The sequence below is a fragment of the Simochromis diagramma genome, unplaced genomic scaffold (assembly GCF_900408965.1).
Source record: "Simochromis diagramma unplaced genomic scaffold, fSimDia1.1 OVJJ01000024.1, whole genome shotgun sequence".
In the NCBI taxonomy this organism is placed as follows: Eukaryota; Metazoa; Chordata; class Actinopteri; order Cichliformes; family Cichlidae; genus Simochromis; species Simochromis diagramma.
In genome coordinates, this window is record NW_024387332.1 from 3647212 (window position 1) to 3662858 (window position 15647).

Below are 15647 nucleotides of genomic sequence, written 5' to 3' on the forward strand. Positions count from 1 at the left end.
CAAACATGCACTGTGCCATCAATTAGGTAATCAATAGTGAGTGACAGATATTGATGACTCAGCCTCATCTGCTGTAGCTGGCCAGCTAGTGGTGGTGCTGGGGGTGAAATGGGAGTGGGATGTCTCTCTCACACACGAGTAACACAACAGTATGTCAGGACACAAACACTGACAGACAGACACAAACACAAACAGTGATCATTAACAGATGAAGTGAATAACACTCACTCTTCATCACGTGTTAGTGGGTTGGATTACAAAGCAAGAGAACATTTTATCCTTAAGTTAATGTGTTAGAAACAGGAAACATAGGCAAGTGTAGGGATGTGAGCAAGTATCTCAAGGGTCAAATTGTGATGGTTAGACAAGTGGGTCAGTTCATCTGCAAAACTGTAGCTCTGTGTTAACCCTACGATTGACTGGCAACCTGTCCAAGGTATATCCCGCCTCTGGATCTTTGACATCTGGGACAGGCTCCACCCCCCTGCGACCCTGATAAAGACAAGACGATGGATAGAGTAACAACTATGTGAAAGTTGTTATAAAACTACAAACTACGTGTTTTGGAGTTTGTACGTGCTTTGTCTCTAGGGGCCACCGTACTATTGTTGCTGTTGTGGGAAAAAGCCACTCCGGCTGTTGTTCATCTACAGCAGGGGCCTCAAACTTCAGTGTCATCTTCATGCAGGGCCACTTTGGTGTTCAAGTAGGACAAAAAACCAAACAAACAAGAAAACAACACCCACAAATATTTCATAAAATGTAGTAACAGAACAAACACTCAAAATTACGAGGCTTCTCATAAAAACAACAGAATAAATTGAGAGCCATTTAGGAGCCAAAAGAGCCGAACTTCCCATCACTGCTCTGGAGCCGATGGTAAAACTTTTTCTTTTTTTTTTTAAGTAACTGCAATAACATCAGGAATTAATAAGTATGTTTATGCACGTTTTGGGTTTTAGAGCCCTGACTTCAGTTCAGGAGGTGAAAATGAGGGAGGAAAAAAAAGCAGTGGTGCGGGAATAGAAAGACATAATGACAATCAGAAGATAAACACATTTTCAGTGGTTCTAAAGACCTATTTCTACATATGTGGCACATACATATGACAAATGCATTAAGTGTGATTTGGCCAAACAGCAATGTATATCTTGGCTATTGGCAACATGGCAGCTTTCAAGTTTAAGTTTATGATAATGCATCAGTTTGTTGAAAGACTTAATCTTAACAATTAATGTATATGTATGAGTACAAAATCATTTTTATATATTAAATAACCTAATTAATAATTCATTGTACCTTTAAAGGACAGAAAACTCATGAGCTGTGTCCTTTTTACATAAAAGTGTCTAATTTGGAATACACAATAATAAATTAATACTAAAATTATAAAGTGTGGTATTCCGATTGCTGTTGTTGGTTATCTATGTGTGTGTGTGGCTACCATTGTAAATGTTTGCCTAATCTATAATGCTGACCTTGTTTCAGATGTTGTAATTGAATGAAAGATGGACTGTGAGCTGTGTAAACAAGCCCATCACACAAAGGAAAGCAGATTCCTGCTGCAGTTGCAGGGAAACAGCCCTGCACCTACAAAAGGACACTTCTTCATAAAAGCTATTGTATATCTAGTGTGGTGTTAATTGCGCAGATGGCTGACTTCGATCTGTGACTGCCAGCTTAGGATGTTTGGCTTTTCTCACACCCCAAAATCAGTGTCTAATCGACAGTGGCACTTCTGTAGAATTTCTCAATCAATTTTTCAGTAAAAAGCATAGAGAATCAGTAGCCTTGAGCAGCCTGTCCACATCACATCCAGGTACTACAAAAGCCAACAAGTTGTAAACATCACTAAAGTTCTTATATTGTCTCTGTTTAAAATGCCATGGGTCAGTCACACACATTTAGATATAGCATTAGAAATAGTCATAATCACATATCTCTTCAAGATCTGAAGTCTGAAGAAACATCCATATATGGGGAATTCTGATAAGAGCTGCTTCTTGAGTGGACAGCATTCCACAACCACTGCTATGGTTGTGGATATACTGCTGTATCAGCTAAAAATATAAAACGCAAACAATCAAAAAACCTAAATATAATTTCAATAAAACCAAATTAGGTAGGGTGACTAACTTAATTCTAAATAATAAACATATATTGTAATAGTTTTAGATTTTCTGTAGTTTACCTCACAGTTTGTTTGTTTTTTACTGCACCTGTAGGAAGTAGCAGTTTCCAAAAAAAACAGTGTTGAAGCCTCTTTACTTTTAGAGACACTGACCTGTGGCATCCATGAATGGGCACCTGTAGATCAACACATGAGCGACTTTACAATTGCCTGTCAGTGCTAGAAAAAAATAACAAATAAGAAAACATGTTTCACATTGTTTTCACATGTTAAATTTGAAAACCTGAAATTATGTTTTGATTTCAACTTCTAATATACCTCTACACTGGCAGTAACTGTAAACAAGGGTATTTTCATGGCTGTTTATTTATCTCTTTAATTATCACAAAATTATCTCTTAGAGGGCGAAAGAAAATTGCTTCTCATTTACCCCCAAAAAGTTTATTCTGTTCATCTGGACGTAGCATTTTCAGAGGACTGAGGGACCATGACAATAATGTTCAACAAATAAACTCAAGATCATTATTATTATTAAGGAATTGTGATTATATTTTTATATTTAGTTCGATACTGTATTGGAGTCACTAATCTTTGGTGGTCTCAATTCCTTCAAGTCAAATTCTAGGTTGTCATCTCAGCACTGGTGCCATTTTAGATTACAATCTAGTTTCAATTCGCATATACAAACAAAAGCAAACATGAACGTTTGTGTAAAACTGGCCCAGTCTTCAAGCCTACAGAAGGACTGGTGCATTTCCAGCTCCTTGTTCATTTATTTTTACATTTATGTGGATGCGCAGATGGAATGGAAACAAACTATATTTTCTTTTTTTTTTAATTAATTAAAGGTAAAACAAAATCAAATATTCTACATTTATTACATGTAAAGTGACCTGTCTTATTTGCACTTATTTTGATGATGGCTTGTAGCTTATGAAAATCAGAAATCTATTACTTCAAATAGAGTTTTACTAAATTACTTCCTTTTAAATCACAGATCACAAGAAGCTGTAATAAATACATTTCCTCAAAACAGAAACACGATTCACTTGTCCACATAATGTAGAATCTCACATGGAATATTTATTGATGGACCACAGTAAAGTACTGATTTATTAGTTTTATCTGTCCAAACTGACACGTTGGATAAAGAAAAGTCCCTGTGTGAAAAAGCTAATGTGACTGAGTGGATGGACGTCACAAACAAACATGACAGATTTTCCTGTGTCACAAATTGGCAATTTGTTGCCATAGAAACATAGTGGTATATTTCCAAACTAATTAATAGCTTTTTTAGAAGCAACCTCTCAGCTAAGTGGCAGTTTTACAGTCTCTGCAGGAAACATTTTCTCATTAGATAATTGCAAATTGCAAATTGCCACAAAAAAAATTAACTCAGTGAAATGAAAGAATGTATTGTTAAAGAGGCTTTTAAAACGCTTGAGATTTGCTTTCTCTCCACATGTGTTTCATGATGTTTCCTGACGCAGTGGGTAACAGGCAGGATCATTAGAACACCTACAAGACAAATGAAAAGACTTGACATGATTCAGTTTTCGATTACCACCTGCACACTGAGTTTTAATCAGTGATTTGTCACTGAATCTGAAATGAGTCTTTGTTCAGAGGGAAGAAATTGACCAAGAGTGTACAATATGCCCTCTGATAGTATTTCTATATGAGTCAATGTGCATTATTTGTGTAAATGTTCCACAATCTCAAAAACAATAATGAGTTTTACAAATTTAAGATTTTAAGCCTTTTAATATGGGCTCAAAATTGTGGTCATAAATATGCATAGAGTTTTGTAACCTTGTAAATCAAAATATCTGAAAAAGTTTTGTTTGTGCATCTATAAATGAGAATTGAGTGTAAAAAAAAATGAGTGCAGCTGTGTAAAAAAAAGATTTGTGTTTGTAAAAAATATTTACAGATGTTACAAATGTTTTTGTTAAGATCTGGCTACAGATACAAAACAAAAAACTACATGTAAAACTCTGTGCTCAGGTTCCCTCACTTGTATGTGAGTTTCAAATTGCAAGTATGAATTTTGACCTAATTTTTCTTCCTTTCAGCTGATTGGTCAATGTCATGTCAATGACAAATGCAACAATCCAATCAGAGAACAGATAGCAGTGCAGAGTGGCACTTTCCTGAGCTTAGGTCCTGGAAGGATAAAGGCCCTTTCACCTCGAACGTGGCATGTGCCAGCGTTTTCCTTCATCACCACACCATGAAGAAAAAAATTCTGTGCATGTCCAAGTTCGGTGAATTTTTTGTCCCGGGTTTACGTGCTTAAACAGGGACCTGTATGGGACCTGCACACATATACAAATACTCATGCAATTGCCTAAATTAACAGTCCATCCTCTGAATACCTTCCCTGCACCTCAATGACGCACCTGCACCACAAGGCCCTGCATGTGTGGTGGTGTGATGGAGTGGGAGGAGATAAGCAATTAGGAATGGGGAGGAAAGGATTGGGGGAGGCAGCAAGTACCCCCTCCTGGGAGCCAGCTCCCCCGGTGAGCCCCATGGGAACCCCTATTCCCCAAAATGCCCCAAGGGCAGGGAGCCTGGGCCCGTCCACACCGGGGCCCACAGCAGCAGCACTACCAAGCCCACAGAACTTGGGGTGGCCCATCGCAAAGGAAAAACTACACCCACCCCAACATTCAGTCAACTCCCAGACTACACCTGCAGAGTGGACTCCTCACAAGCAGAGACCACCTGCAAAAGAGGCAACAACCTCCCTGCCAGCTGAAGAGGCCCCCAATTCCAGTGATGCACCAAATGAGAAAAAGTCAGAGAAAGAGAAATAAATATGAAAACATAAATTGTAATTATTCCAACATATTTTTTTTCCTTAAAAAAGGGCAGGGAGGGGCAAAGTGGCCTAAGAAGTTATTAGTTGCTATAGCAGCATGATACAGTTAGCTTAAGGTGTAACTTTTAGACCTATAAAAGTCTTATACAACATATCTGTGGTTCAGTGTAGCATAATCATAACTTATCAACCTTCCATCATTACAACTTTACATCATCACAACACAGAGTCCCTGGAGAAGTGTTTAGCTATACTCACTGTTGAAAGCCTGAGCCTTGTATGGGAGGGGCTAAAATGGATTGCAAGTTGTGTGCTGTGACTCAAACAGTCAAACACACTTCAGCATATTGGTAAGGACCGTTAATCACAGGTTAGCAGATGGGAACGTTAATTGCTACAGAGGAAATAACAAGACCCAGAGGATGCTTCTATTTATCGACACCCCCGTTGTTACTGATAAGGTGTGTGTGTGTGTGTGTGTGTGTGTATGTGTGCTTGCATGCGCGTGTGTGTGTGTGCGTGTGTGTGTGTGTGCGTGTGTATGTGTGCTTGCGTGTGTGCGTGTGTGTGTGTAAGGGGTGGGGGAGCACTGAAAAGTGTCTTGAGGAAAGAAATGTTGGGAAGGGGCAATGATCATTTTGAGTTTACCAAAACTTTGTCTTTTATATTTTCCTCATTAGCATCTCTCTTACAGTATCTGCGAAAATTTAGTGGATTCAAACAAAAACATTCTTTTGGCTTCCATATTTTTGGAAAACTCTTAGACATTTCACATTTTCATGGCCCTCGGTCATTTTAAGTGTCATAATCCATCCATAAAAAATGATTAAATCCTAGTGTGCTCCACTGTAATTGTTCATTATTGCTTAGATTTTTTCTCATTCTGCTCACCACCATTATAAAACATATGAAGTATCTTCCATCCCATGTTATTGTACATACACTATGTCCAAAAAGTATTTGCTAGTCTGGCTTTACGCACATTCGCACATGCCAGCACAAAGAGACTTTAATGCGATCTCCATCATGATTCTATTTTAGAAAAATGAACAGGATTGTATTAATGTAGGGTCTTTACCTTACCTTACAATATAACACACCTTGAGGCAACTGTTGTTGTGATTTGGTGGTATAAAAATAAATAAATAAATTACAAAAAACAGGTAGAAACGGAGTTTACAGCCTGACTGCTCATTTGTTTGTTACCTGATGCAGTTCAGCAGCATCTGGCTTCACCGTAGTTCACAAATGATGGCTCACTTTACCACAGTCCAGCTTTAGTGTCACTATGTCTGTACAGGTGCTTGAAAAGAGCTAAAGCTGTGTTAGCAGCTTAATGCAGCTGTTTCTTTCCTGGATTCAGTTTGCACTGTACCATCGTGCTCTCGTCCTTTTGTGCAATAAAAGTAAAAGTTATGTCCATATCCAGGCTGTAAACTGCCCTACTGTTTGCAAGTGCAAGAATCAATAAGTGGGATAGATATGCAAAAGCAGACTATCAGTTCCAAGTATCCGACTACTTGATTCCCATCCTTAGTCAGGACTCTGTGTAGGCAGAGGTCTTCCACACCAAACTTGTTCAGCCTTTTTTTATGGACCTTGCTTTGTGTACTGTTGCACAGTCATGTTGTAATGTTCTTCAAACTGTTCCCACAAAGTTGGGAGCATGAAATTGTCCAAAGTGTCTTGGTGTGCTAAAACACACTGGAACAATGGGGACAAGCCAAACTCCTGAAGAACAACCCCACACCATTTCTCCCTCCACCAAACCTTACTTTTCCATTGTCCTGGCAACTACTAAACCCAGACTCCTCCATCGGATTGCCAGATGCAGAAGCGTGATTCATAACCCTAGAGAACATGTCTCAACTACTCTATAGTCAGTGTCAGTGCGCCCCAGGGCAGCTGTGGCTACAATGTAGCTTGCCATCGCCAGTGTGTGAATGGGTGTGTGAATGGGTGAATGACTGAATGTAGTGTGAAGCGCTTTGGGGTCCTTAGGGACTAGAAAAGCGCTATACAAATGCAGGCCATTTATAGTGCAGTGGCAGCATGCTTCACACCACTGCATCCAACACTTTGCATTGCGCTGGATCTTTCTCTGATCTTTGGCTCTGATCTAAGTTAACTTCAGTAATTACTTCATCCAAACCATCAATGTGTCTTTTAAACCCCATTCCTACAAGACTGCTCAAAGAAGTCCTACCTTTTATTAATGTTTCAATCTTAAATATGACTAACCGAACTGTATTAATTGACTACATACCTACAGGCCTTCAAGTAGGCAGTAGCTAAACAGGTACTTGAAAAGCCACAACTTGACCCTGCTGTCTTAGCTAATTACAGGCCAATCTCCTTTCATCCTTTTATCTAAAAAAAATCTTGAAATAGTAGTTGTAAAACAGCTAACTGACCATCTGCAGAGAAATGGTTTGTTTAAAGAGTTTGAGTCAGGTTTCAGAGCTCATCACAGCACAGAAACAGCTTTAGTGAAGGTTACAAGGTTACAAATATTAACCAGCCTCTAAATGGTTAATAGAGCTAAACAACTGTTGTATTGAGGTTGAAATTAGAGTTCTTTGTGTTTGTTTTACAGTTGAGATGTAAGTAGAATTTGTTTAAATATTCTTCTCTTGACCAGAGGTACATCACAAAACAAAGTCTCCTTCATCTGCTCATGGGCACCTTCTCTTTACTCCATAGTAAATTTTGGCACATTTCTAAGCAGATGCTCATTTATGTACTTAGGGTTAGGGTAAGCTTCATATTATTTTGGTTGCACTCTACTAGAGGATATTGTACACAATGCATCATGGGAATGTGAAGTGCAATAACTCATACATAATTACTATGATGAAATGATTTACATGATATGCCATCATAACCGTTTGTATTCAGTAAACCAATTAAAAATATGAAAAAAAGTAGTTTCTCTGGTTAAAATTAGTGGGGTGTTAGTCTGGTTAGGTCAAGATTAGCAACAAAACTGGATGAAATGGTTATGTACAGGTTTGTATCTGTGCATATACACAGTTTGCACTATGCAGTGTGTGTGTAGATGTGTGTGTGTGTGTGTGTGTGTGTGTGTGGGTGGGTGGATTGTGTATGTGTATTCGTGCAGAAATAGTCTTCTTGCAGTGCAATTTTAAAATTAATTGTGTTGCTTGAGATATTGACCTGTATTCTATGTTGCAGGATAAATCAGGATTCTGTTAAATATAATTTGTGGGATTCTTGAAAATTTATATTTGGGTAAGCATTGTCTTGCCTTCAAATGTCTTTTTAAAAGGCTCTACTATTATAACATGTTTCTTCTCTTAATGGTAGATTTATATTTTTATCACACATAATATAGTATAGACATGGAGGCTCAAGGCATGATGAAGAAAACAGTGATGGGGCTATTTTTGACAGAGAAGATGTGCAGCCAGAAGATGCCCAGTTGGATATCAGTGTCTTTATTGAAGCTGTGGTGGTCCTACCCGGTTTGGCTAGCACTGCATGTGCATGTGGTCTGCTTTCTGGACCTAAGCTATCCACTAGAGCTCAAATACATGTTTGAAGTCTTACAGAAGATTTTCTGAAGGACACAAATTGGCATCCAAGGCACAAACACTCAAAAACATGCTTTTGAGATAAGTTGAACAAGACAGACAGGAGCCAGCACCCTTTAGTAATAGGTTTAAGGTAGTTATAAACCTTGGCCTTCAGCAACACTGTGAGGAATCTTGGAGTTGTTTTTGACCAGAATATGTCCTTCAATCCATGCAAATATGTAGGACTGCTTTCTTCCATATATCTCTAAAAAGAAAAACATCTTGTCTCAGAATAATGCTGAAAAACTAGTTCATGCATTTATTACTTCTAGGTTATCAAGATGTGTTAAAAACTCCCTGAAAAGCCTTCAGTTGATCCAAAATGCTGAGACAAGAAAGACAGAGCATATATCACCCATACTGGCTGCTCTTCGTTGCCTCCCTGTTAACACAGGACAGTTAACACAGGTGTCATCCTATCCTAGCACACTGGAATAAACTGAAGTCCTGAGAGTGACCCATTTGTTCCCAAATGTCTGTAGAAGCAGTCTGCTTGATTTTATACGTCTATACGTATGATTTGGATGGGTGAGTGAATACTTTTGGCAATATTGCGTACTTTTATGCAAGTCCCCTTCATATTGATGTTACTAAAAAGATGTGATGATAATTGTGCTTACATATTAGTTAATAAGATCATTCCATCTGAAATCATTGTGAGCCTTCTACTCAACCATCTCAAATCTCTGATTTGCTCACAGGGTTTAATGGGTACTGGAACAAAGAGTCATTAAGTCTAATTTGCAGATTGATGATATGATATCCGACAAGCTGATCTTTCTAGTGCAGCAGCCCGGCATTGTTTCCATATGGCTCCATGGAGATTTTCACTCAAAAAATCAGAAAGTAATGTAGCCTGACAGTCCTGCACTGTCCTGCACCTCAAAGTCCACACACTTCTCATCCCCGCCATGCATTCTAGCATGAAGATGTTCCACTTGCTCCTGTAGCTGCTGCTCCTACAGGTGCAGGTCCAGGCTAAACAGAGTTACTTTCCAGTGGAACTCAAAACCAATTTTAAATGCAACATTTTCAACAGCTCATGTCAGCAAATATGCAAACAGTTTGTGTATAGTTTGGTATACAGTTTGGAAGCTAAAGGAATACCATCTGCATGTGGGAAACTTCACTGTTAGAGATGTTAAAAAGAGAACCAGAGAAAAAGATGAGAGATTATTTTTAAAGGTGAAAACTGCTCAACAAAGGACAATCTGGATACTTGAAATGTAAATTTTCAAATTTATTTTTGAATTATTTTTAACCTAACATTGGATCTGTTTCTCAAATTAGTTTATTCATGTTGTGAAACTGTGTTTATAACAAACTGAATGACAACAGTTTAGCATTATTCCATTATTATACTGACAGTTCAAATAAGTATAGGCCAAACAGAGGAGTTTGTTGGCACAGTTTAGAGTAATGGACTATGTTGGGCAAACTGTGATCTCTATTTTCACTGTTAGGTGAAGTCATCAAGTCATCAAAAGGAAGCATTGAATTCCAGCAGATGATTTTATGTGAATTTTCAGTTTCCATTGTGATATTACATTTATTCCACTAACACTACCTTTATACTGGCTAGAGGTTGGAAAGCTTCCATGATAGCTTAACTGGAGAAATCCAGTTATCTGAAATTCCCCGAGTTAGTTTAAGGCAAGTTAAACAAACTGCCATAACAAGTCCACCATGTCAGATATTAGTGTTCCTCCACCTGCTAAATCTCATTTTACACTCCTTGGTTATACAACAGCAGATATGCATTGACTGCTCCGAATGATACACCATCCATGACACAAATATATTCCCAAGCAAAGTAAGGGCATCAACAGTTAACAGCTAATAATGCACTTTTTGATTGATGCTGGTGTTCGTTAGTATTGTAGTTTTCTCTATAGTTTTCTAATGCATGGTCATTTTCTTTCGGTGTAGTTTTCTGTTTGCAACAATGGTGATAATTACATTGTTGTCGAGGCCCTAACCAAACCTCAGCAACTCAAGATCTACTATCAAAAAGTTTCTGAAATAAAAATATGCTTCGACCATGAACAATGCTGGATAAATTTGGGCATGTTTCAAATGTTTTTACATTTCTACAGTTGCATCTTGATGTAACACTGTCTTGTGTACAGCACACAATACCAACATCAAATCCACTGTTTACATAGTGCATCATACCTACATAGTTACCACACACACATGCAGTTGGTAATGCATGGATATGGAAATGCCAGCGTAGATGTAGCAAATCTGATTTGCCTACCACAATAACAACTAACATTTACCAACAGTTTTCAAGAGATGGGTGCAGATAGATTACTTTCTCATGGTAACTTAGGCACAGAGGAGAAAACAAGTAAGAAGCAGGCATGAAACTGAAAAAAATCAACTTACTAGCCAGTTTCACTAATGTGGGTAGTTCAACACTCAGGCCACAACTAATGGATTCCTCCCATCTTATATAGTAGCAGCATTATCAGACGATGACAAATAGGTGAGCTCATTAAATGCAGGTGGCCAGGAACAAAGGGCAGGAAGTCAAAAAGGATCCCGCCCCTACAAGACAGGGGTGGGGTTAGGTGGTCACCCTCATACACACACCCACACAGAGAGAGAGAGGAAGACAGGCAGGCAGAAGAGTTGGGAAGCACAGATCATTTGTCACAAATGATTTTGTATAACTTAACCATTTTTTCATTAACCAGGTAGATTAGCTGCCTTCTGTCAAGTACAGCCCATTTAAAAACCAGGAGCAAGTGTGCCAAATATCGTGCATCTGTGTAAATGATACTATAATGAGCAGAAGATCAGTTGCATTCCACTAAGATGTGTTGATGTTCAGACTTGCACACAGCTCAAACCAGCATCTAAATCAATCTACATGGCTCTCTGCATCCAATAGCTGCCTAATTGATGCACTAATCCAGTCACTAAGTACTGCAGCACTGTGGAGCTGGCCCAAAGCAAACAAAACACACACAAGCCATCAATGAGCTGCCCCTCAAACAAGAGAGTGGAGCAGGACTGACAGAACATCTATGAACTATAGATCAGGCAAGAGGCATAAAAACGGTGAGCTGCTGACCTCTGGCCTCAAACAGCACTGTTTTCTCACTCAGTGAGTCTTCTGAGCATAGAAGCAACAACACATACCCTTTTCTTGGAGATCAACAACTACATACTACAAGAAAATCTTCCTTAAAAGAGCATCTATCATTGTGTGTTGAGCCCATTGTGGCTTCTGATACTGTTATTATTAACCACTTTGTAACCAACAGGACTCAAGTTCAATAGTATGACATTAGACTAGGCTTGAATGATCAGTCAACTCCTTAAATAATATCTTTATTTAGGGGCATCCCCATAGCTCAGCTGGTAAACCTACAATACACTACTTTGGACAAAAGTATTGGACCACCCCTCTTGATCTAATCAGATTTTTTCCAGTCCCATTGCCACAGGTGTATAAAGTCAAGCACCTATATTTTGCCTATACAAACATTTGTGAAAAAATGCGTCATTCTAAAGAGCTAATTGAATTTAAGTGTGTGGTGCTAAAATAGGATGCCACTCTCGCAACAAGTCGCAAAACGTTTGTGAAGGCTCGTTCCTCGGTTAACTGTTAGTGGTATTATTCCAAAGTGGAAGCATTACAGAAACCACAACAACTCAGCCACAAAGTAGCAGACCACATTAAGCTACTGACTGGGGTTGCCAAGTGTTGAGGCACATAGTGGTAAATGGACTGCTTCGAATATAATGATTTTCTACTCTGCTTAAGAACTCAAAGCGCTTTGTAAAACATGCCTCATTCACCCATAACATACAAGCCCTTTTGTTTTCTCCTCTGCTGTCACGCATTCCATCTAAAATTCACATACAGTCATACTCAGATGATTGCACCAGAGAGCAACTTGGGGTTCAGTATCTTGCTCAAGGATACTTTCTCATGCCGATTGGAGCAGCCAACCTTCCAATTAGGAGATGGCCTGCTTCAACTCCTGAGCTACAGCCACCTCTAGCTGTTTAAGGGGGTTTACAAAGTTTACCTCGTCTTTTGACGAGGAGTAAATTGAAATATAAAAGTTGCCATGCTACTGACTCAATAACTGCAGAGTTCCTGACCTCCTCTGGCATTAAAATCAGCACAAAAACAGTGTGCTGGGAGCATCGTGACATGGGATTCTATGTCTGACATAATATCTGAAGTTTTATTATTCATTTTGCATTGTATAGTTTTCCACTTTAATTTTAATGCAAACAAATGAAATATTAACACAACCGAGGGAGACCATCTTAAAAGTAAAAAACCCAAATAAACCTATCAGAGAAACAGCAAAAACTTTGGAAGTGGTCAAATCAAAAATCTATTGGACTGTTAAAAAGAGGGTACCTGAAGTAAAGCTCCAAGGATGGAAACGCAACGTTTGTTGATGTCCATGGGTTCTAGACTTCAGGCAGATGTTGGCTTCAAAGTTTTTTAGTCCAAGTATTAAAATGAGTCGTTAAATTTAAATTGATGTTAGTCCCACAAATTTTAAAACTCTGAAAATGGGAACTGTATATAAAAATGCCTGTCCTGGCCAAATAGAGAAAAACCGAAGGTCTGCGCTTCAATCAGACAGTGGATGATGCAATGCACCATGGTGATGTAAAGAGGCAAACTACAAAAATTGTGTCTCTGTCCCAAACAGTATGGAGGACACTCTATCATTAGTGAAAAACGCTATTCCAACTGTGAGAAAGCAAAGTAAAAGCTGGATGGTTTGCTAGTAAACAGACTGCTCTTTATTGCCTTATTCATCCATTCATACAAGCAACTTCTTCTACATGAGTGCTTTCTAGCAAACCTTTACACATTGATGGATCCACCAGAGAGCAACTTGGTGCCCAAGAAAGTTTGTCAGGCAAACTGGGGCACCAACTTTCCGATTTGTAGTTGACTTGCTCTACCTTTGGACGCCCTACAAGCACACAATCACACTGCAACCATTTCACAATCACTAGTCAACTGAACGTATATGCCTCTGGACTGTGAGAAAAAGCCAGAGCACCTCTGCAGAACCCACACAGGCGCAAGGAAAACTTGCAGACTCCACATAGAAAGGACCCAGCAGGGTGAGGTGGCAGTGCTAACCAGTTGACCACTGTGCAGACCACTTTTATAAAAATCTTTCCTGTTTCTGTGTGTTTCACTGTTTATTTGAACTCTTATACTTTCAGTTTCCCAGCCAACTGTAAATGATTTGACATCATCAGAGTTCAGTGAGAGGAGTTCCAGATTCTGTATGTTACTCACTTTGCTGTGTGTTTTCACATAGGCTGCTTCTTTCTGAAGCTTTATGTTCATGTGGAACTTAATCTTCAAGTGTTTCTCCAGCAGTATCTGTTGGAGTAGATGAGATACAACTATACCTCAATAAATGAGACTGTCATTGAAACTGCTACTCAAATTTACCACAGATCTTTTCAGCACGCAGCAGAGACAGTAGAGGTGTGTAGGGATAAAGGAACAGGACAGAGTGATGACTGAAGGCAGGAGGAAACAGGAATCGATCGTGGACATGTGTTTCTCCCCACCATTGCCGAGGTTAAAGGAGAAGTCTGCAAACAGAAATGTCCTGCCGAATAATTGCAAAAGCTCCTCTCTTACACACAACTGACCCGGCTTTCAAGCCAGCCTGTGTTAATAATCAGCACTCATAATGAACAGAATCCATAGGTCTGCTGGGTTAAGGTCCTCAACAACCTTGCTCCAAGCAACAACAGCCGAGAAGCAGCGTGAAACGATGTTGTGCTTGCTGTTGGCGTACCTGTGCTACGCTACTGCCCCCCTGTGGATGTTTTGATTCTGACAAGTTCAAATGGGTGCCGCTGAGTTCAGCTTCACATAAACCATTCAAATTACATACATTTTAAAAAATACCAGTAACTGAGAAAAAAATATGAGAAATAGGAAATTTCTATGTTTAGATGAAAGACTGTTCGATAGTACAAAATTAAATAAATGTAACTGATGCGGATCAGTTACATTTATTTAATTTTGCTACTTGCAATTAAAATTTTCACTAAAGAAACCTGAGTTATCCCTGCATGATGTGTTAATTGTCCAAAGAGACTGTTATGTGAGAAATGCTATAGCAACTCTATCTGACATCCTAACCTGAGTCAAGCATTATAATAATGAAAACAAAAATTGTCCTTCAGTATTTGACCAGGCTATATCTTTCGTCAAATGTCCACAGAAACACCATAAACATGCTTCCGTTGACATTTTTGATGGCAAAAAGCTAACATGATGAAAATGTGTCTGTGTAGGTTTCACAGTCATTCATCCAGATCATGGTAGTCTAAGGAGCTTGGAAAGAAAAGCGACTGGACTTCTTTAAGTTCCTTTTAAAAGAAAGTCCAGTTGCTTCTAAGCGACGTCAAATATGTTGAAAACCAACAAATCAGAAACTAAATGCTAAACACTGGATAAGACAAATTAGGTCAAAGCCTTCATTAGAACTGGTCGGTAAAATTAAGAGAACACTGTCCGAATTACACATTAGTGCTTTGTAAACAAAATATTCCAGCTATGTATGCGAGGTATGTTGTGTAATGTGCTGAGAACAACATGACGGAGCAATGATCAGTGGAAACTAAAATCATCAGCTCTGTGAAGCCTGGATTCAAAACCAAACCAAAATTAAAACTCTTCAAGTTTTGCCTTAATTTTTGAAGCTAAGCTATAGATACTGAAGGGCTGTTTTTGAAGAGGTTGAGTTTTACAGGAAGTCAGACAGAATAACTGCTTGATGTAAATCATTCATTAAAATCATTGTTTCCAAAGTATGCAGAATACTATGCTTCAATCCAGTGTTGCTTACATGAAATATTGTTAGAAGACATAAATCTGTGATGTTAATAACTGTTTTTAAATTTAACACCTTTCCATTCTTTAGATTTTTTCCTGTCATTAACAGTTACTCATTCATCAGACTGAAGAAGTCACTCGGATGAGTGACGAAACGTTTCTCCCACAAAATGCTACGTCCAGATGAACAGAATCAACTTTTGGAGAGTTACTCATTCATTGTTTTCTTCTGCCATT